This window comes from Bos mutus, chromosome 9, assembly GCF_027580195.1.
Source record: "Bos mutus isolate GX-2022 chromosome 9, NWIPB_WYAK_1.1, whole genome shotgun sequence".
Classification (NCBI taxonomy): Eukaryota; Metazoa; Chordata; class Mammalia; order Artiodactyla; family Bovidae; genus Bos; species Bos mutus.
The window spans coordinates 72373033-72394617 of NC_091625.1; positions in this window are offsets into that span (position 1 = coordinate 72373033).

Below are 21585 nucleotides of genomic sequence, written 5' to 3' on the forward strand. Positions count from 1 at the left end.
GTAGAAACTGACTAATGGACAAATAAATTAGATATGACTGCTTTGTCAAAGCTGATAAGCAAGGCCCTGTATATGGTAAGTGCCAAGTCCTGGTTCTTACTATGTAACATTTAATCTTTTAGGTTAAGTGTTGGAAGAGAAAGCAATTATTATATTGATATTCTTCGGAGAAATTAATTTACAGATCATTATTGTTTAGTTGCAAGCTCTTTGATGCTATATTAGACATCTTATCAGCCATCAAGCTCCTAAAGCTTTATTACATAACATTTAGCAGCATTTTTTTTCTCTAAATTACTACTTACTTCTAACACATCCCCATATTTTTAAAAACATATTCTCATGTACCAGACCCCTGTATATAACCTGATACTCTCCAGTGTGATAGATTTCCTGCAATATTTTGTTTCCTAGAATTTACAAATGATTTTGACAAAGTAAAAAAAATTATACCTTAGAGCCCATCCTGTTGGGATGTTCTCCATTTCACATATAACTGAAACTTTAATGATAAAGAAAAACTTTGGTCATGGGTTGAACTGTGTCCAGCTCCCAAATTATTATATTGAAATTCTAACCTTAGAACTTCAGAATGTGAACTTATTTGGAGATAGAGTCTTTACAAAGGTAACCAAGTTAAAATAAGGTGGGCCCTAATCCAACTTACTAATGTCCTTATAAAGGGCTTCCCAGGTGGAGATAGGGTAAAGAGTCCACTTGCCAATGCAGGAGATGCATCCCCTGGGGAAGGAAATGGCAACTCGCTCCAGTGTTCTTACCTGGAAAATGTCATGGACAGAGGAGCCTGGCAGGCTACAGTCCATGAGCTGCAAAGAGTCAGACACAACTGAGTGACTGAGCACACACACAATGTCCTTCTAAGAAGGGAAAATTTGGACAGATAAATACAGAGGGAAGATACAGGGAGAAGATGGCCATCCATAAGCACAGAAGACAGGCCTGGAACAGACCCTTTCCTTGCAGCCCTTAGGAGGAACCAACTTTGCTGATCCCTTCCTCTGAAACTTTTAGCTTCCAGAACTGTGAGGCAATACAAATTCATTGCTTAAGCTGCTCAGTTTGTGGTAGTTGGTTATGGCAGCCCTAAGAAACCGATACAATTCCATTTCCATGAAAATCAAAGATAGTTTCTGGAAGCTTTTCTTACTTCTCACCCAGAGATGAATTAGAAATTCTATAATCTACCTCCATGAATTAAGTGCCATAGATGTCTTTAATCATGGCAAACTAAGATCATGGCATCCAGTCCCATCACTTCATGGCAAATAGTTGGGGAAACAATGGAAACAGTGACAGACTTTATTTTCTTGGGCTCCAAATTCACTGCAGATGGTGACTGCAGCCATGAGATTAAAAGACACTTGCTCCCAGAAAAACAGCTATGACCAACCTGCTGCTGCTACTGCTGCTAAGTCGCTTCAGTCGTGTCCGACTCTGTGCGACTCCATAGATGGCAGCCCACCAAGCTCCCCCATTAGACAGCATATTAAAAAGCAGAGACATTACTTTGCCAACAAAGGTCCATCTAGTCAAAGGTATGGTTTTTCCAGTAGTCATGTATAGCGGTGAGAGTTGGACTATACAGAAAGCTGAGTGCCAAAGAATTGATGCTTTTGAACTGTGGTGTTGAAAAGACTCTTGAGAGTCCCTTGGACTGCAAGGAGATCCAACCAGTCAATCCTAAAGAAAACCAGTCCTGAATGTTCACTAGAAGGATTGATGCTGAAGCTGAAACTTCAATGCTTTGGCCACGTGATGTGAAGAACTGACTCACTGGAAAAGACCCTGATGCTGGGAAAGATTGAAGGCAGGAGGAGAAGGGGACAACAGAGGATGAGATGGTTAGATGGCATCACCGACTTGATGAACATGAGTTTGAGCAAGCTCCAGGAGTGGAAGCCTGGCGTGCTGTAGTCCATGGGGTTGCAAAGAGTCAGACACGACTGAGCAACTACACTGAACTGACTAATGTCTTTGATATCTCTTAACTCCTTAAGCCTTGCAATTCCGCTAAACATATTCTTCAGTAAAACACTAATACTTCCCTGGTGGCTCAAACCGTAAAGCGTCTGCCTACAATGCGGGAAACCCGGTTCAATCCCTGGGTCGGGAAGATCTCCTGGAGAAGGAAATGGCAACCTACTCCAGTATTCTTGCCTGGAAAATCCCATGGATGGTAGAACCTGGTAGGCTACAGTCCATGGGGTCGCAAAGAGTCGGACACGACTGAGCAACTTCACTCTCACTTTCAATATATTCATTCAGCTTTTCTTGTTATTACAAGGATATTAAAAAAATCATTTACATCTAACAGCATAAAAATACTAACCCAATCATCAAAATAGAATCCAATTTCAAGTTCTGTGCTCAAATCTAGTTTGTACCAAGACTGACCAAACAAAAACATTGTTTCACTACCTGTGTTAGAGTATTTTAATTCATTAATGCCTTGGGTTCTAGTTCTTCTTCACTTTTATGGGTTGCCATGTCGGCACTATTTAAAGCAGTGAAAAATGGACACTAAGATTTTCTTTAAATTCTTTCTCATTATCAATGCCCTCTCTGTTTAACCGAGTATTGTTATTATAATTACACTTCATCTGCCCTCCCCAAACCCTTTTGTTTTTATTGATCCATTAAACATATATTATTGACATATGTTTACTACATATTATACTATTATGTACCAGACACTCAAGCAAAGCTCTGAATAAGACAGACAAAATCTCTGGGCTCAGGGAGTTTATATTCTAGGTTTCAGAGAAGCTATAAGAGACTCTAAAGAAAGTTCATTTTTAATGTCTTTACTTTCGTACTACTCCATTGTTTTGTAGCTTAGCTTTACTTGAATCTTTTTAACTACTCTAGAAGCTACATACTCAGTTTTCTTTCTTACACTTTTTCCCCACAAATAACAAATTAGTACTAGTCTAGAAAGATTTAGGCTTCAAAGGATATTCAATTTTCAGAAAAAGCAATCTATAGAAAAGATATTTATGACTAGAAAACGTTGAAAATACATATTTTTACATATCAAACAATTTGATTTTTTTTCCTTCTCAGAATATTTTAAAGTTGGTTCCACAAAAATTTGAGTCTTAAAATGTTTTAACTATTTGGGGGCCCTTTTTACCTTGCTGTTTCTAGAAACTAATATCTTGGAGCTGTTAGGATCTTTGATACTGGCTGATTTCACTCTACCAGACTCGGAGGTGGCAAGATATTCCTGAAGCCACTGAATGAGAAGAACACAGGTTCCCTGTTTCCTGTGGAACACGAGTCTTTGGCCTTGATGTGAGCCTATCTTTCAGAGACAGGAGAGAAAGAGACGGAGGAAGGTGGAGGGAGAAAAGGAAAAAGAGAAAAGAAGAGGAGGGCTAGAGGAAGAGAAAAAGAAAAGAATCTTATGACTAGTCATCCCCCAAACAAAGGCATTTTGGGTGACTGCCCTGACTTAGGAGGACAAAAGAGACCAAGGTGACCCCCGTGCTGTAAAAATAGCTCAGCGGACTCTTCCCAGAAAAATGTCACAGCAGGCTCTGGGAAGCAATTAGAGTAATATTTTGGCATCTTGCATCACCAGGGGAAGATTCTCCTGCCGTCCTAGTTACAGCCTTGATTTTCATTTCTCTTTGTTGTAAATACTTATGAAATCATTTCAGAATGCTGCGAAGAAATAGGTGTGAGAGAAAACAAACACTAATAGTAATCCTGTCCGCAAATGCTGGAGCCGCTGCAGAAGGAAGCCAAGGCAGCACCTAGCCCCCCTGGCTGTCTGCTCTCGCCATTGCCCTCCTCGTGCCTCCTTCTTCTCTTCCTCCTACACAGAAGCTTTCAAAATTTGCCAGCTCACTGTGTAGGCTGCCAGAGGAAGTTGGCTAATGGCTGGGGCCACCTGCCCTTGACCAAGGATCTGGGGAGGTGTCTGGCAGATGACTTTCTTGTTCCCAGCTCTGGCGGATGCATTGAGTCTAAGGACCTGGGCAGCCTGCTTTTCTGCTAGGAAGGGTGGGACTTCTGAAGGATGGGACTCTCCAGAGAAGTAGTGGCCACTGCTCCAGTTAAAGCCCTTTGAGAAACTGTATGCCCTGTGAACTTAGCCTTCTTCAACTCCATGCAAGGGATATACATCCTTACCCCATCATTGGTGAAGATTCTATGCTCCAAGCTAGGAACCAAGGTTCTAGTTAGCAGGTAGGAAACAGCATCCCATGTAAGCCAGGAGGCTTCTCCTTATCTGCCAGTGTTAAGAACATTGACTTCAGGAATTTCCTGGTGGTCCAATGGTTAAGACTGAGCATTTTCACTGTTGTGGCCTGGGGTTCAATCCCTGGTCAGGTAACTAAGATCCCACAAGCTTCGAGGCACGGCCAGGGCGGGGGCGGGGGTGGGGGGAGTATTGCTTAACTGTTTGGATTATCTAGTGTGCATAAAAATACATCACACTTTAAAAAAGATAACATCATGATATTTCCTTTAATAAAAAACTATCTTTAGCTTCACTTAAATTACTGATTAAGCTTTTCTATCCATTCAGTTCCTATCAGTTCTTCCCCTTACACTTCTAAAACTATCTTTAGCATCACTTAAATTACTGATTAAGCTTTTCTATCCATTCAGTTCTTATCAGTTCTTCCCCTTACACTTCTATAATCAGAAATCTCCAAATGAGGGCATGTGTTTCAGTGACTCGCCATGCTCTGTTTTAGATTTGCTTTATCTTGTTAAGCATTTATAGATCATAAGATATGGGTGCACTCAGAATGTCTCTTACAACAGTTTATGTGTACTTGTTTTCCAAAAAGTGGAACTTTTAAGGAACTCACTTTCCTTTCACAAGATTTTCTAAGCATTGTGGCAGAATGAGAGCCTAACTATCCAGGGCTTTCTTGAGAACTGCCAAAGTGACAAATATCTGCTACTCCTTACCTGTGTACTGTGCTACTGAAGAGTCATCCCCTAGCACAACCAAACCTAACCAGTCCCTGCTCCAGTCCAAACCCCCTAAGACTCACTGTGCAAAGCAGGAAAGACCTCTTGACTTCAAAGTTCTCTTCACACTAAGGGGCTCCTAAGATCACTTTGAAAAATGAGGAAAAACCATAATAACTGGGAAGGTGCTTTAAGGATTCTAGGTAAGAGAATATACAATGCATAACATATAGTGTTGAAGTCAGTGATTTATATTAATATAAAATCAAAAGAGAGTAATGAATCATGACTGTGTCTGTCTTGTTTGTCCTGACAAGGAAATCATTACAGAAAAGAAGTTGTGGTGTGAGCACTGATCGTAAAATGAGCTGAGTTCAAGGTTCCTTGCCAGCTGCTAAGTGTAGTGACAACTTGTCTTTGAGTTGGATTTAAGTTATTTTTCAAAGTCCTCACATATAATATCCACATCTAAACACAGAACTAAAATGCATTACCTTCCTAAGCCATTCATCTATCTCAAGACAGAAACAGGAGGACAAGGCAACCACTTAGGGATCACTTAATACAAGGATTCATTGATTTACTTGATTCATACGTTCATTTAACAAATATGGTTTGACTAGTTAGAAATATAGAAGTGGTTGAGATGGCAAAGAATCTGCCTGCAATGCAGGAGACCCAGATTTGATTCCTAGGTTGGGAAGATCCTCTGTAGAAGGGAATGGCTACCTACTCCATTATTCTTGCCTGGAGAGGTCCATGGACAGAGGAGCCTGATGGGCTACAGTCCACTGGGTCATGAAGAGTCAGACATGACTGAGTAACTAACACACGCACACACAGGAGGGGATACAGAGAACAAGGTAACGGGTTCTCTATCCTTAAGGACCTTCCTGCCCTATGGGAGCTCCAGGTGGGTCCTGGGTTACAGCACAGGGTGACTGCAGTTGTGTTCTATGCCCTCGAGTGCACACAGGGGTGACTCAAATGGCTCAGACTTTAGCTACTTCTGAAGACAGTACAGTAGAAGCCATTGAAATCTCCACTGTGGTTTCAGGAAGGTGAAAGCGAAGTCGCTCAGTCGTGTCCGACTCTTTGTGACCCTATGGACTGCAGCCTACCAGGCTTCTCCGTTCATGGGATTTTCCAGGCAAGAGTACCGGAGTGGGTTGCCTTTTCCTTCTCCAGGGGATCTTCACAACCCAGGGATCGAACCCAGGTCTCCCTCATTGTGGGCAGACGCTTTACCCTCTGAGCCACCAGGAGTTCAAGAAGTATAATTAAATATATTTTGGATAAATCCAAGACAGACTTCTGATTCCTACTGTCTTCCAGTGGAAGGTCATTCCAGGAGTCCAGTGGGAGATGTCATTCACCACAGCTGTGACCACCATGATCTCCCCACTTCCCTCCACCCCACATAATCCTCTCTGGATGGAATTTACATCCCTACAGAGGTGATTGCCTCACTGTCATTTACTGCAGTGGCTTCAATGGAAATACTGGTGGTGCTAAAGCTGACTGCCTGAATTTGGATTCTGGCTATACCTCTTTCTAGCACCATGACCTTGGACTGCTTACTCCTCTGATTCAGCTTCTTTGATTGTGAAATGGGAATAATGGAGTGATTGTGACAATTATACCAGTAAAGTGTTATACTAGCGAGGCTTGACCCTTAGGAAACATTCAGTAAACGCTAGCCCCCTGAGAAGACGTAAAGAGCTTTCCATAAGAAAATGACTTTTATTATCATTCCAGTTCAGCTGCTTTCAGGAGTTGAAGGACACAGAAGCCTGGCATGCTGCAGTCTATGGAGTCAAAAAGGGTCAGACACGACTTAGCGACTGAACAGCAACAAATAGAACAGTCAAGGGAAGTAAAATATAAAGGGATGAAGTTTTAGAAACAGTGGTGTAGAATAACCACTTCAGAGGAGGTTGATCTCATTTCTCTGCTTCACTAGAAGAAACATAATAACTAGCCGGAAACCCTTTGCTTTATTCCCCATCATTTTTAGAGAAAGGAGGAAGCTAGGGCCATCAGACCTCTTCAAGTCTCTTTCGACCACACTGGATTGTCTAACATCACAGATAGGATGTGCAGTGGTGAAGGATACAGACTTTGCAGCCATATGCTTTGATCCAACCCCTGACTCTCCCACAAACTAGCTGTATGATGTAGGATTACTCCCTCTACCTCGGCCCATGACACTTCTTCATCTACCATGTTGGGATAACAATAGTATCTCCCATAGACTTTTCATGTTTGAGAAATTAAATGTGTAACATACTTCGGCCTCTTAGAGCAGTGGTCAACAATATTAGGGCTGTGTAAGTATGGTGGTGGTCAGTCTCTCAGTCGTGTCTGACTCTTTGTGACCCCATGAACTGTAACCCGCCAGGCTCCTCTTTCCATGGGATTTTTCAAACAAGAATACTCAAGTGGGTTACCATTTCTTACTCCAGAGGATCTTCCTGACCTAGGGATCAAATTCTGGTCTCCTGCATCTTTGGCATTGAACTCGAATTCTTTACCGCTGAGCCACTGGGGTAAGCATAAGTGATGGTCATTATAAAACATTGTCATTAGTAAAGAATAATGCAAGATTGATTGTTCAAATGCACAAAATCATGATATACTGAGTCAAAACAAGTTCAAAAGAAGTGTCTTGTCAAAATTGGTGGTCACGAGGCAGTTAGTACTAGGAAGATGAACTAGATTTTGTCCCTACTATATTTCTTAAAGAATGAATGAATGAGGCCTGAAGCACTGAACCAGTTTGAGAGCATAAAAAAAAGAAAAAAAGACACTTGATCTGGAAGTGAAAAGCCTACCTGTGAGGAGTGGCTTAGCCCCATTTTAGTTGAGTAAGTGATTCACCTGTCAAGCACTGTTTCTACATCTTTAAAATAGGTAGGTCAATGAAAGAGTTTCTAAGGTGCATATTCCAAATCCAAAATTCCATCCTGCCTAGTTATCCTCTGAAATGTTATGAAAGATAATGTGATTCTGTCTTTAGAAGTCTTAAAAAGACCCTGATGCTGGGAAGGATTGAAGGCAGGAGGAGAAGGGGATGACAGAGGATGAGACGGTTAGATGGCATTACCGACTTGATGAACATGAGTTTGAGCAAGTTCCGGGAGTTGATGAAGGACAAGGAATCCTGGCTTGCTGAAGTCTGTGGGGTCACAGTCAGACATGACTGAGCGACTGAACTGAACTGATTTACATACCTAAGGAATTTCCAAAATGGGTTATCAAGTTGAAGATAATATCATTTTTGGTGTTTTCTGAGTCATAATGCAGGCTTTCCTGATGGCGCAGATGGTAAAGTATCTGCCTGCAACGCAGGAAACCCAGGTTCAATCTCTGGGTTGGGAAGATCCCCTAAAGAAGGGAATGGCTACCCACTCCAATATTCTTGCCTGGAGAATTAGGTAGACAAAGGAGCCTGGCAGGCTACAGTCCATGCAAGAATCTGAACCATGAACAAATCTTTAAATCCATGAAAATGGATTATCTTTAGCAAACCCTATACCTTTTAAAGCTCTTAGATTTTGACAATAAAACTGATAAGGACATTTTTCCATTTATCTTAAATGAATTTTTCAGAGATTCTAAGAGTAAAGAATAATCCATAGGCATTTAATGTTAACTTATCATTAACACATACAGAATGGAAGTAGAATTCTTACCGAGTTTAGCTTAGCTATTCTCAACTAAATGAAATTAAGCTGATTTAGTTGAGCTTTTAAGACATGGCGGTGGCAAGCATAAATCCAAAGGATTTGGGGGAACTAGCACCAGGACTGCCTTTCTTTAGATTGTGTTCCTTGAGGCTGGGTTCCCCAGAGCTGCCTCAGTCATGACTGAGGGTTGGAAAGAAGCTTCGAGAGAGTCAGCTGAAGACTAGTTCCCTTTGTAGGTTTTATAAATTGCATAATGGCATAAAATTTTTACTTGGGGAGAAAAAAAGATTCTGTTATGGAAGAAAAAAGGGGGTGGGAATGTGATTCAAAAACAGAAAGTCTGGATTAAGAATATGGGCTTTGGGTCAAGGAAAATCAAAAATTTGGCTCTGCTACTTTTTAGTTAAGTGATATTGGGTTGGTTGTTTAATCTCTCTTAAGCCATGCTTTGCACATTTAATGTTTTCTTACTTCACAGGATGACTCTGAGGATTTCATGAGCTAATACGTATAAAGCACTTGACCCATAACTTCTAGAACATAGCAAGCTCTCAATAAATGGTGCTACACTTATTCTTCTAAATGAATCACAGGGTGGATCATTCTGCCTTCCCTTTTGGCGACCTTCTTAGGCTTCTTGTGAAATATCTCAGAGGCGTAGGAAGCACTAGTTAAGCTTTCTGCCATCAAAATTTGGGTCCAAACCTCCATGTTTTTAGTAAGCCCTAAAAAATCCATGTTTTTAGTAAGCCCTAAAAAATCTATGGGTTTTTTCCAAGATCTATTCATGGTTTAATGTGGGCATTGGACAAAGGTTCATTTTGTAAGACTGTCTAAGTAGGTTAAAAATAAAATATGCAGAAATCTGTGGAACTTCAACAATAGAATATAAGAAAAATGGATTATTCTTAGCTGAGAACAAAGGCATTCTAGTATATAAATATGCATACAGATGCATAGAGAAGATCTGGGAAAGATAGATGTCAACATTTACCTCTGGATAAGAAAGGCAGAGGGATTTACCTGGGTATTATCTTAATGTTTTACGCATTGATTTACATATCAGCTGTGTAATTAAAGACCCCAAACAAACAAAGGAATAAAAAAGCAAAACCTATAGCAAAGTCATGGTACAGACTGAAATGAACTTTCAGAAATGATAATGTATGGACAAGAATCAAAGACTTTATCCCTTAGGGCCCTCCATGATTTGACACAAAGGCATATTCTGCTGTTTTGTCCTTGAAGAGTAAGAACAACGAGAGGGGAGGTTTCTGATACTATCTCCAGAAAATGATAGATCCAGATTCAAAGATAGATGAAGCTGTGGGGCTGGATGGGTGTGTGCATGCTAAATCGCTTCAGTCATGTCTGACTCTTTGGGACCCCATGGACTGTAGCCCACCAGCCTCCTCTGTCCATGGGATTCTCCAGGCAAAAATACTGGAGAGGGTTGCCAGGTTCTCCTCCAGGAGATCTTCCTGATGGAGGGATAGAACCCATGTCTCTTAGGTCTCCTACATATCTTGGTTTCATGTTCTTTCTCTCTGCAAGCACTCAGGTTAGACATCAGTACCCTGGCTAGTTCTTTGCAAAATGCAAGGTCTACAGAGGCAGCAACTGAAGGCTACTGTTAAATTCGGCTTTTAAGCAAAAAAGAAACTAGATAGTAAATTAACAGTTATTATAGCACATTTTGATAGCAAAGAAAATAAGAGAAAACTTAAAATCTACTTGACAGTTACTCAGTTGATTAAATATATCTGATTGAGAAGTATTAAAGTAAATAAATAAACACAAACCAAAAACCAACCAACCAAAAAAAATCACCATCACTGTCCCCTTAGTACCACCAATCAATTAATTAAATGAGAGTAAAGAGTTTAATTCATTCATTTAGTTAATTAATTAAATGAGAGTAAAGAGTTTAACTACTGAGTTATGAGCTATGGCATTTTTTATTTATTATCAAAACACTTGTTTACTGTGTTGGAAATTGTTTTTTACAAAGTGATCTTTCCTTGGAAAGAAATATCTTGGCTACAGGGAAAAATGAAGAAACATGGTGGACTCTGAGAAGTGGCACTGCCTTGCTCCAATTCAACTTGAGTCTCCTCCAGCGGGAGACCTCCTTGCCAGGTGCTGAGGCCTCCGGTGCAGAAGCCAGGACAACGTGGGTTTTGCTTTGGTTTTAATGAATATGTTTTGACCCATGGACTTTAGGGAAGGTTTAGCTCGACTGATGGGAATTCAGTCACAGGTGTGTGGGAAACTGTGTTGGCCCTCTGACCTGGACTGACATGCTGTTCCCAGCCCTGCCTTCCCAGCTTGCCCACTTGGTGCAGGACATAGTCCAGCCCAGTGTGTAGTTCACTGTGTTCTGTTGGTGATTTAAGTGAAGGGCTGTGTTTCCGGAGCAGCACATGGAAGACCTGAATGAAGGAACCGGGAATGAATGAAGAGAATCATTTTGATGGAATTGCCCTAGGGTATCAAATAGACCAGGGCAGCTGGGGGCTGGAGGAAGCTGCTGTTGCTTAAGAAACTCTCCACAAGAATGTCAGTCATCAGTTGCTTAACAATCATTCATTTCTTACCTCTCACTTATGTATAAATTTGCAGATTTACGCAGACCACCAGTGGGACCATTACAATGAACTGAGTTTACTGTGAAACACAAGGAAAGCCCCCTCCCTTTTCTTTGCTCATTTACAAGCAATGTATCATTAACGTCCTGAACAGAAGAACAAGAATTTAAGAAATAAAAGTATACAGCAGCATAACCCCATATTATCACTTGAATTCACACTGCCCATGAAAAGAAAGGCGGTTGTACCAAGTAAAATTGAGGCAACCTGAAATAGAGGATTTAAAATGCTGGACTCCATCAGTTCTCTGAAAGGTCATTCTAGTCCTTTGCTATTTTTACCATAGATAAGGACTCAGCAAGTTATTGGCCAGATGAATCTGGGAAGCTAGAAGCTGATGCTTCTGAGGCAGGAAGATGATAAAGCTGCACTTGAGACCGAGTGAATGAAAGGTGTGGGAAAAGTTGAAGCCTTCAAAGATAAGAGAGAGCGAGAGCGCACCACGGAATTAGTCCCCAACCAAATTAACTAGCCGATAACTGTACCCAGGCTAATTCTCTTTGAAACTGTTTGTAATCTTGTGGCTTTGGTTGGGAAATTCCCATTCCCAGCTCTAAACCATCCTTAGGACATCTCAGCCCAACCCCCTCCTCCCAAATCAACTCTGCCTAGGTGCCCCCACCCTCAAATCTGCATCAAGGCAGGTCTATTTCCCAGCTGGACAACTGCGACCAGACACACACGACTTCCATTTGGGGCTTTGCCACCGAAACTCGGGCTTACCTCCGGCAAGCAATCAAAGGCATTTCAGACAAGAGCAGAAAACAAAAGAAGCAAACAAAACCTGTCCTTACCCGTTTCTTAAAAAATTGGAAGGCTGAGCATTTCTTGACTGGGAATCCATTCATGTCTTTGTTTACCATTTTCCACGGTGGGGACTTCACGGTTAACAGATCCAGGGTGGCCCCCACCTGGTCAATGCATCTGGTTCCCGACTTGCCTCCTGGACTAGTTGACGAAGACCGAGCGGGATGGAGAATCCAGCGCGGCTTAGGTTTTCACTCACACATTCTGCAGCACCGGCTACTGCAGCAACCTCTCCCCGCTCTCAGTTTCCACCGACAGTGGCTCTTCTCTTTCCATCACTGCTCCGAAAGGCAGGCATCACCGCAACAGGACCCCAGGATGCCCCGGATTCCGAGTAGAGGCTCTGGCTGCTGCCCAGCAGGAGAAGGGCACCCTCTGCGCGCCCCCAGCTACCTGGCTGCTCTGCGGCGTGTGCACTGGGAGAGTCGCTCTGCTCCAGGTGATGCGCTTGTGGAGGCTGCCGGAGAGGAGAGCTGTTTTTGATTGTGCAAGTTCCAGTGGGAGCTGTAGTTAAGCAGCTGAGAGAAGGAGTAAGAAAGAGCAGAAGCCAGAGGAACGGGGGGGTGGGGGGAGGAAGGGGGAGGGAGAGCCGCGCCAGAAAAGCAGAGGGAGAGGGAAAGCAGTGCTGGAAGACACAGCGATTCATGAATATCTGAGCAGCGCGGATGGAGAGTAGGCATCAGCGCAGGATGCACTGAAAAGCAGTTGACTCCCTTCGGGAGGTTTACTTTAATAGCTTTTTCCCCTTTTCTTTTTGTTGTTAGGATCCTTTAAATCAGATTTTCTTATAACATGCAGAATGTTTTAATTTTATGCTCATTGAAATTCTGTTGATACATATTCCTGCGGGCGGGGAGGGGACGGTTCTCAATGGAAATTTAATCAAATTTATTCCCGATCTGTCCAAATGTGGAGAAAAATAAAGTGTAACAATGGATGATCTCTCATTATGTAGAACCTTGCTAGTGTCCTCTTCCTACTTGTCATAATATAATAGGCAACTGTGAACATTAGTTTGTGTGTGTGTGTATGTGTGTATTTTCCACTAAAGGAATCTGTTTAAAAAAAGAACACAATGGGCATATATCCAAAGTGTCTTATGCAAAAAATACAAAGGGCATTACCAAAAAGTGTCACTGAATCCATTTAACAGAAAGGAGGACTCAAAATGAATAAGAGGGGAAAGCGTTTTCCCCCCATTAAGTGAAAATCTACCCTTCCTCATTTTTTACTCATGTTGTTCTTTACAAATTAAATTCATTTTGAAGAGCCACGTAGTTTGTGTGTGGCCAATTTTTCCATGTTTACTTTTTCCTGTCGATATTTTATGGGGATTTTTAACAAAGTTGATAGCTAAATAGAGAGAGCAAAGAAAACAATCTTGGCATCCAATTGGGCACTGCTACATCAGTGTGTGGCTTTCTGCCAGTCAACTGACCTCATGGTGCCTCTCAGAAGGTGCCTCATCCATGAAATGGAGGCAGTCACTCCTTCGTTCATTCACTCATTTATTTACTTAGTCATTCACTTGTGTGCTGTGTCATTCCATGTATCTATTATATCCAAATGGAGCAAGTGTCCCCAGGATGTAGAGCCTTTTCAATGTCACCACAAAGGAATATAGTTAATAAATGAGGGAAAGGCACAATGTCTACTTGATAAAATGAATGGGCAGCTCATTAAAAGCGATATGCCTAACATTGTTAACATATTTATAAGACGGTCTGTGGCAAGGTTAACTGGGAAAGAGATGCACTGATTTCATTGAATTGGAATATACATCTTTAGAGCTAGACCAGGTTTGGTGGGGAATAACAATGAAATCTTGTTAGCTAAATGATTTGAGATTTCCAAAAGAAAATGTAACACAACCACATGATGGTATTATAACTGAAGAAAAATAAGTGCTTTATTTTGGAGATATATGTTAAGTTGTGCAAGATGCAAGGAGTATATTATTTAAACTCCAGCAGTGATAGCTTTTGGGGTTCTTCTAAAGAGTTCATTAAAACTCTGGTAGTTTGAAGAGAATTTTTTTTTTTTTTTTGTCCCCATTAGGCAGTTTGTAGGACCTCAGTTCCCCTACCAGGGACTAAACCCAGGCCATGGCAGTGAAAGCACAAAATCCTAACCGCTAAGCAACCAGGGAACTCCCCAAAGAGAATTTTTGAGGCAGGTAGGAATGTCCTTTATCATGATGATGGGGTGGATTATATGATTATGCATTTGTCAAAATTTATCAGACTTTATATATGAAGGAAGAAAATGTTACTCTATATAAATTACAGTTCAATAAACCTGATTAAAATAAATCATGGCCATTCAAATTCTTTCCTGTTTCTCATACTGCCCCTTCCTTAAAAGTATTTTAAGAGATAGTAATTGAATTTGAGTGATATGCAAAAGAAGGCCTCTCTAAGACCCTGTTGAAAGTGGGAACTAGGGACCTTGCCTTGATTCCACACTGATACAGCACACATACTGGTTTTAAGTGCACTGTACATTTATTTGGAGTGAAAAGGGAAGGTTGATAGAAACCATAGAGGAGGTGAGGATAAAGCTAAATCCTATCCCTCCTCACCACTATATGCCACCCCTTTGGAGCTGCTACACTGTCCTGAGTCTATGTTAGATCCTGTGGTAGGTCCTGTGAATGCAAATATCCTAATGAAGTCACAGCCCACTAAAGAAACACATATTGTTGAAAGAATGATATATTATTGTGTGTTAGAAATAACATATATTATGCAATATATACTGTTGTTTTTCAGTCACCAAGGCATGTCTGGCACTTTGTGACCCCATGGATTGCAGCATACCAGGCCTCCCTGTCCCTCACCATCTCTCAGAGTTTGGCCAAGTTCATGTCCATTGAATCAGTGATGCCATCCAACCATTTTATCCTCTGTTGCCTTTTTCTCTTTCTGCCTTTATATTTTATATAATAAGAATGATATAAATTATATATGATTCTATATGTACAAGTGTTAACTTCACCTTGGTTTGGAGGGGTGGCTGAGTGGTTTAGAGAGGAAGGCCTGGGAAGTTTTCCTCAAAGTTAGTTCAGAACTTTAAAGAATAAGTAGAGGTTGGTCAGAGGTTGGTCTCTTTCTCCCTGGTCAGAAGGAGAAACAAAGGGCAGGGGTTCTGACCAGATCAGGTAGCCCATTATTTGAGATGATATTTTGATCATCTGTAATAATAGATAATGTGTTTAACTGTACTGTGTTGGCTTCTCAGGGAAAAGCAAGCATCTCTCATCTATTACCTCTCTTTTCATAAATAAAACTGCCTGCAGGTAGGCTCAGAGTGACTGCTTTTTATAAATTTCTCCTTTGCCAAGCTCATTAGTATCTACAAAGGACCATAGACTACCTCTTATGGTAGAACAGAAAATAACTCCTGGACTCTTACAACATCTTGCTTACATATTAAACTTGTTTCAATTTAAGTAATTTATTTTCTTACTTTTTTTTTTCATTGAACATGCTCATTCATTTCTGTAGCTTCAGCCTACACTATAGTGCCTGGACCATGCTAGGCATTCAATGAACGTTTTTTAAATGAATTGAAAAAAAAAACAAAAACACTGTGTAAAGCTAACATCAGTGACTCTGGCACCAGGCTGTTAGTAAGAATTGTTAAATATTTTTGAAATTCTTAAACCATAAAGTAAACTCCCGTCATTATTAATGTACTGAGCTCTAATTAAACCCAATGACCCTTAATTCTTCCCAGTTCTTTAAGATTCAATGACATTGAGACCCTGGGATGACACATCTTTTTTATTAAAAAACTCTCATGTTAAAAAGAATCTCTTAATCCTCTATTTGCTTTTTGGAATATATTTACTTTTCCTCTCAAGTATAATGTTTAGACTATAACACAAATAATAAAATAAAGCAAATAGGTAGGACTGACTACCAATATATAAAAGACATGGAGAGATTTGGAAGATCTGGTTACTAATCTCCCTTCCCTAATTGTATGACCTTGAATAAGTCCCTTCAATTCACTGAACATGTTTCTTCATCTGTAAAACAATAACAAAATGCATTATGTCTACCTCATAAGGCCTTAGAGAGACCTTAAATGCATCAATGCATATAAGTATCAATGCAAAAAATAAATTTCATTAATAGATAGTTGATTTACAATGTTATGTTAGTTTCAGGTGTACAGCAAAGTGATCCAGCTATGCATACATATTCTTTTTCATATTCTGTTGCATTATAGGCTATTGCAAGATACTGAATATAGTTCCCTGTGCTATACAGTAAGTCTCTATTGGTTATCCATTTTATATATAAAAGTATGTATATTCTGGGGAAGGCAATGGCACCCCACTCCAGTACTCTTGCCTGGAAAATCCCATGGACGGAGGAGCCTGGTGGGCTGAAGTCCATGGGGTTGCTAGGAGTCGGACACGACTGAGCGACTTCACTTTCACTTTTCACTTTCATGCATTGGAGAAGGCAATGGCAACCCACTCCAGTGTTCTTGCCTGGAGAATCCCAGGGACGGCGGAGCCTGGTGGGCTGCCGTCTCTGGGGTCGCACAGAGTCGGACACGACTGATGGGACTTAGCAGTATGTATATTCTAATCCCAAACTCCTAATTTATCCTTCTCCTGCTTTCTCCTTTGGTAACCATCAGTTCATTTTCTATGTCTGTGAGTCTGTTTCTATTTTGTGTTTAAGTACATTTCTATTATTTTTTTTTTAGATTTCACATATAATTGATATCATATGATATCTCTCTCTCTTTCTGACTTACTTTACTTAATATGTTAATTTCTAGGTCCATCCATGTTGCAGCAAAAGTATCAGATAATATGTATTAATAAAAAGGCCTGTAAAATAATACCTAACTCGACATTTTTGGTTTTACTGAAGTAAGACAGGTATACTGCTGTAGTACTTTTTAGAAAGTTCGCCTTCCATAGATCAAATTGTTTTTGTGTCATAGGCTTAGTTACTAAATGGAATGTGAATTCTTTTTTTTCCCCCAAAGCAACCTGGAAAACATAAAAAATGATAAACAACAAAAGATCTGTCTAGTGACAAATGTCCCTAAGGAGAAAAGGACACAAATAGACCACATGATGAGAAATGTTTTACATTCCTATTTGACCCGGATGACTGGATCGTTTGCTTAAAACTCCAGCCATAGTGGTAGGTATGCAATTAGGAGTTAGGAGAGCCCACTGGGAATTATGGATTTATTTTTGTATGTAGGAAAGAATCTTTCTTTTAATTAGAATTCTTTGGTTTCACCAAATTAGTTTTCATTTAATTCGTGCATGTATTAAAGGATAAGTTACAAAAGAAAAATTAAGCCTTGAATATCAGTTCATGATATTTTTCTTTGAGAGAAAGAATTATGTACATAAGAAGAATCAATACCAGAATGGGTTCATGGAACTTTGCAGAATGGCATCCCTTTTGTAGATAAGAGACTAAGTAAGGCTAAAGTACTACAGCCTTAGAGTTGGTTTTCATTCTAACTATATTTACAAAAGAAAAAAAAGGCATGCAATTCATAGATATACAGCTTCCTCACAGAGATAATATTTATCAACTATATTCTTCTAATTGGCAAAATGATCTAATTGGCAAATATATTTTCAATGTTATCTGATTTGACTATCTATTGAATGGCAAGTATATGCTAGTCATTCTAAGAAAAAGAACAATCTAATACAAAGACCTGTATTTGTCTTAGCAAATCTTACCTAATGATAATATTTAGTTCACATTTAAGGCACTTGACATTTTTTTTCATGGTATGGTTTTAGCCAGATCACCAAATAAACTGGACTTTTATTTATCTCTATTACCTGAAAGATTTTTAGATAAACTTGCAAAATTTAGTTCCTTAGTTCAAGAGACCCTGTAGCAACTGATTAAAAATTCAAGATACCTCCCTACATTTCTCTGTTATTTGCTTTTAACCTGGGCCTGCTCCCCTACATAGGAACCCACACACACATTGACCTCTCTTCCTTTGTTTTTTCTTTCATTGTTTCCACATAATAAAGATATCAAACATATTTATGACGTAGCCTTTTCTGAAGTGAGGGTGTTAAAAAAATTGGCTCCTCCTTGTGACAATGTGACAACATGTAGCCCAAGGGGACAAATCAATTTGTTAGTAATTGCTCATTTGAATATTAGTGATAATTCATTCAACATAAACAGTGAATTTGCAGCTCTGCCAGATTTCACATTTATGCATCTATTTCTGCTCCCTCACTTAAATCATACAAGGGATTTAAAACCTACAAAGCTTGTTTATTTTAAAGAAGATATATTCCTTTGAACTCCCTTTAGACTTGACGATCCTTATTACAGTGATCTCTTTCTTCCTGAGTTAGGATGCTTTCAACAGGCAGCAAGACTTTGCCATCGTAAAAGTCTCATTGATGGAAACCTGGAGAACATACAAATTCAGACTTCTGTGTGCACATACGTGTACCTACTCAGTGGGAATGAATAGAGCAGGTCAGGAGAGCATTCTGTAAAGGTCATTATCATCTGTGAATTAGATTGTCTTCTGAATGACTTTGAGAAATGAATTAGAAACTCTAGATGGTAATGGATTTTATAACCTTATTATTGGATGCAATTTTGGGCAGTGGGGAATATTTTTAGCAATGTCTCTCCTTTTTCTCTCAACATTCAACCTTTAAGATCAAGTTCAATATGACTCCTAAAAATGAGGTCAGAAGTTGTATTTTCAATTTGATTTGTCCAAAAGATGTTCATTAACCGTTTCTCTATGGAGAGCACAAATGAACACTGGCTTGGAGGGTTGCTCTTGTCATTCATCTCGCCATGCTCTGTATATGATGCAATAGGCTACTGGGATTGGTACTGACTGAGAAGATGCTAGAGGGAAATTAGCAGCCTATAACAGAGTTATGTTTTCTCCATTTTACAGGCACTATCTTTGGCTTTTTCTCTAAGAGGTCCATGCAGTGAAAAATTGAATCAGTTTCTCAGATAATTCAAATCAAAAGGGTAAGTGATCTGGGTAGATAGATCCAATGGTGGGAGTGGCCCCGGAAGAGACAAAGAACCAGGAGCCTCATACCTTAGTATCCTAGAAATTGCTGTGCCTTAGGGTGAATTGATCCCTGAATGGGATTGGCTTCAATTTGAAACTCTCTGAGTTTAACTGGGGTTTATCTGTTTTGTAAATTATGCTTATTTAAATTGAACACAATTTCATCTAGTTTGGCTTATTTTGTTTTCAAGGGAAATCAGACATCATGTATATAACGTCAACTCAAAACTATTAGAGTGGGAATAATAAACATTGAAATGAATGGGGTCTCCCCTCCAGTTAATATGGTTTAGTAGAATTAGCATGGCTTTGTATAGATGGACTGGAATTCTGCCTCTGAAACTTACTAGTTATGTGATTCCAGGCAAGCTAAAAATAGACATAATACTACCTAATTGGTTGGTTGTGAACATTAAAGGAGATATACACATATGTGTACATATTTCTATATCTATGTGTTTATATCTGCCTATGACAGTTTTAAAACATGGTTGCTAATACTTCAATTTGCTCTCATTGACAGGTTGGATCTGGTTGATGACCCCTCGCTTTGAATCTGATTAGGCTTGTGTCTTCTTTAATCAATGTAACACAGTGAAAGTGCTGTTATGTGACTTCTGAGCTTAGGTCATAAAAGGTCAAATTGCTTTATTTTGTTCATTGCAACTGTCTTACTTTGAGTCCTGAGCCACTGTGTAAGAGGTTTGTGGCCTAAAGACCACAATGTGAGGAACCTCAAGCTGCATGAAGAAGCCAGGAGTAGGTTCTCTGGTTGACGGCCTCAATTGAGCCCAGCTTTCAAGTCAACCCAGCCCAGGAACCAGACATAAGAGATAATGTTTCAGATAATTCCAGCCCTGAAGTATTTGAATCATCTCAGCTGTTTGAAATTTTTCAGCTGAGCTCTCAGGCTTTGTGGAGCAGAGATAGCATTTATGAGCATAACAAAATGCTATTCATCTCTGAGTATATACTTCATAGATTTTAGGTGCAATGCTTAGTGTTTGGACATTTACAAAGAATAGTATTTGATCACAGCCAGTTCCTAGAATTGTAGAGTGTAACATACTGCTGCAAAGGACCCTAGAGATCTTTCAGTCAAACCCTTCATGTATAGATGATAATAGGGAGGCCCAGAGAGAGACTGACTTGCCCCAAGTTAATCACAGTTAGTGACTTTCCCATTTGAATCTAGCCAGTCACAGGAATATATGAAATCTATACAAAAGAGAAGAGAGGGAGTTCCTTGGTGGTCCAGTGGCTAAGACACCATGCTCCTAATGCAGGGAGGCCCGGGTTTGATCCCTGGTCAGGGAACTAGATATGACAAGCTGCAACTAAAGATCCATGTGTCACAACTAAGAGCTGATGCAGTCAAATAAATAATTTTTTTGAGAGAATAAAAAATATAGTAATATGTATCCATCAAGCAATAGGACAGCAAGTAATTGTTGATGATTCAGTCATTTCTTAGGCACAGGGTTCAGGACTAAATATCAGTCACATTTCTTTAGGATATGACTCAGTTTTCCCTAGATCCAGCCTTTGGCTGCCAATCCTTATTCGTTATAACAGCCTCTTTAATAAAATCTGCGTGAAGAGTGGTAGCTCCTTCTTTTATTGACTATTCTTTTTCTTTTTTTCTTTTTTTTTTACTGATTACAAAATCAGTCAAACCACCTCTCCCTGTAAGTAACCTTCTTAATCAAAAGAGATAAGCTCAGACAAACAGGATCCTGGCAAGTGACTGAGAATTTAATTGAATTTGCGTCATAAGGTTTTCATGAAACTTTCTCCAAGTTCCTAGTCAAGAGAGTTATAAGAATTTGAATGGAAGGTTTAGGTTTTTTTAGATGGGATGGAGAAAATAATGTTTAGTTCAAAATATAATGGCACATTCTGAAGAGAAGCTAGCTATTTGGGGAAGTTATGTGCAATCAAAATCACTTGGACTGTGAAAGGTCACCTATTAAAATGGTTAAACATTTTAGTGACTGTTTCTCCTTGGATTTGGCCTTTCCTTCTACACTATCTTGTCACTGATGTACAGGCTTGACATTTGAACAGAAGCTATTGAATGGAGTGGGAAAAGACCAGTATATTCTTTAAAAATTCTCCTGTTTATTTATTTATATTTTAAAAATACAAACTCCTTATCTAGCCTATTATTTTATGTTTCTATTTTTAATTTTTAATATAGGGTTTTACTGGAGAGTTCTGCCTTGATTCCCTTCTCAGCTTTGGCTGAACAAAATACTAATATTTAACTTTTCTGAAAGGGCTTAAAGTGTACTTTCAGTGGAATACTCTTATTTTTACCCTGTGTGTGCTATTTTTATAATAAAATGGACCATTGAAAAGCTTTAAAATGTAATATAAATTTGTTTTGTTGCCAGGCGTTCTAGGTAAATGACAATCTT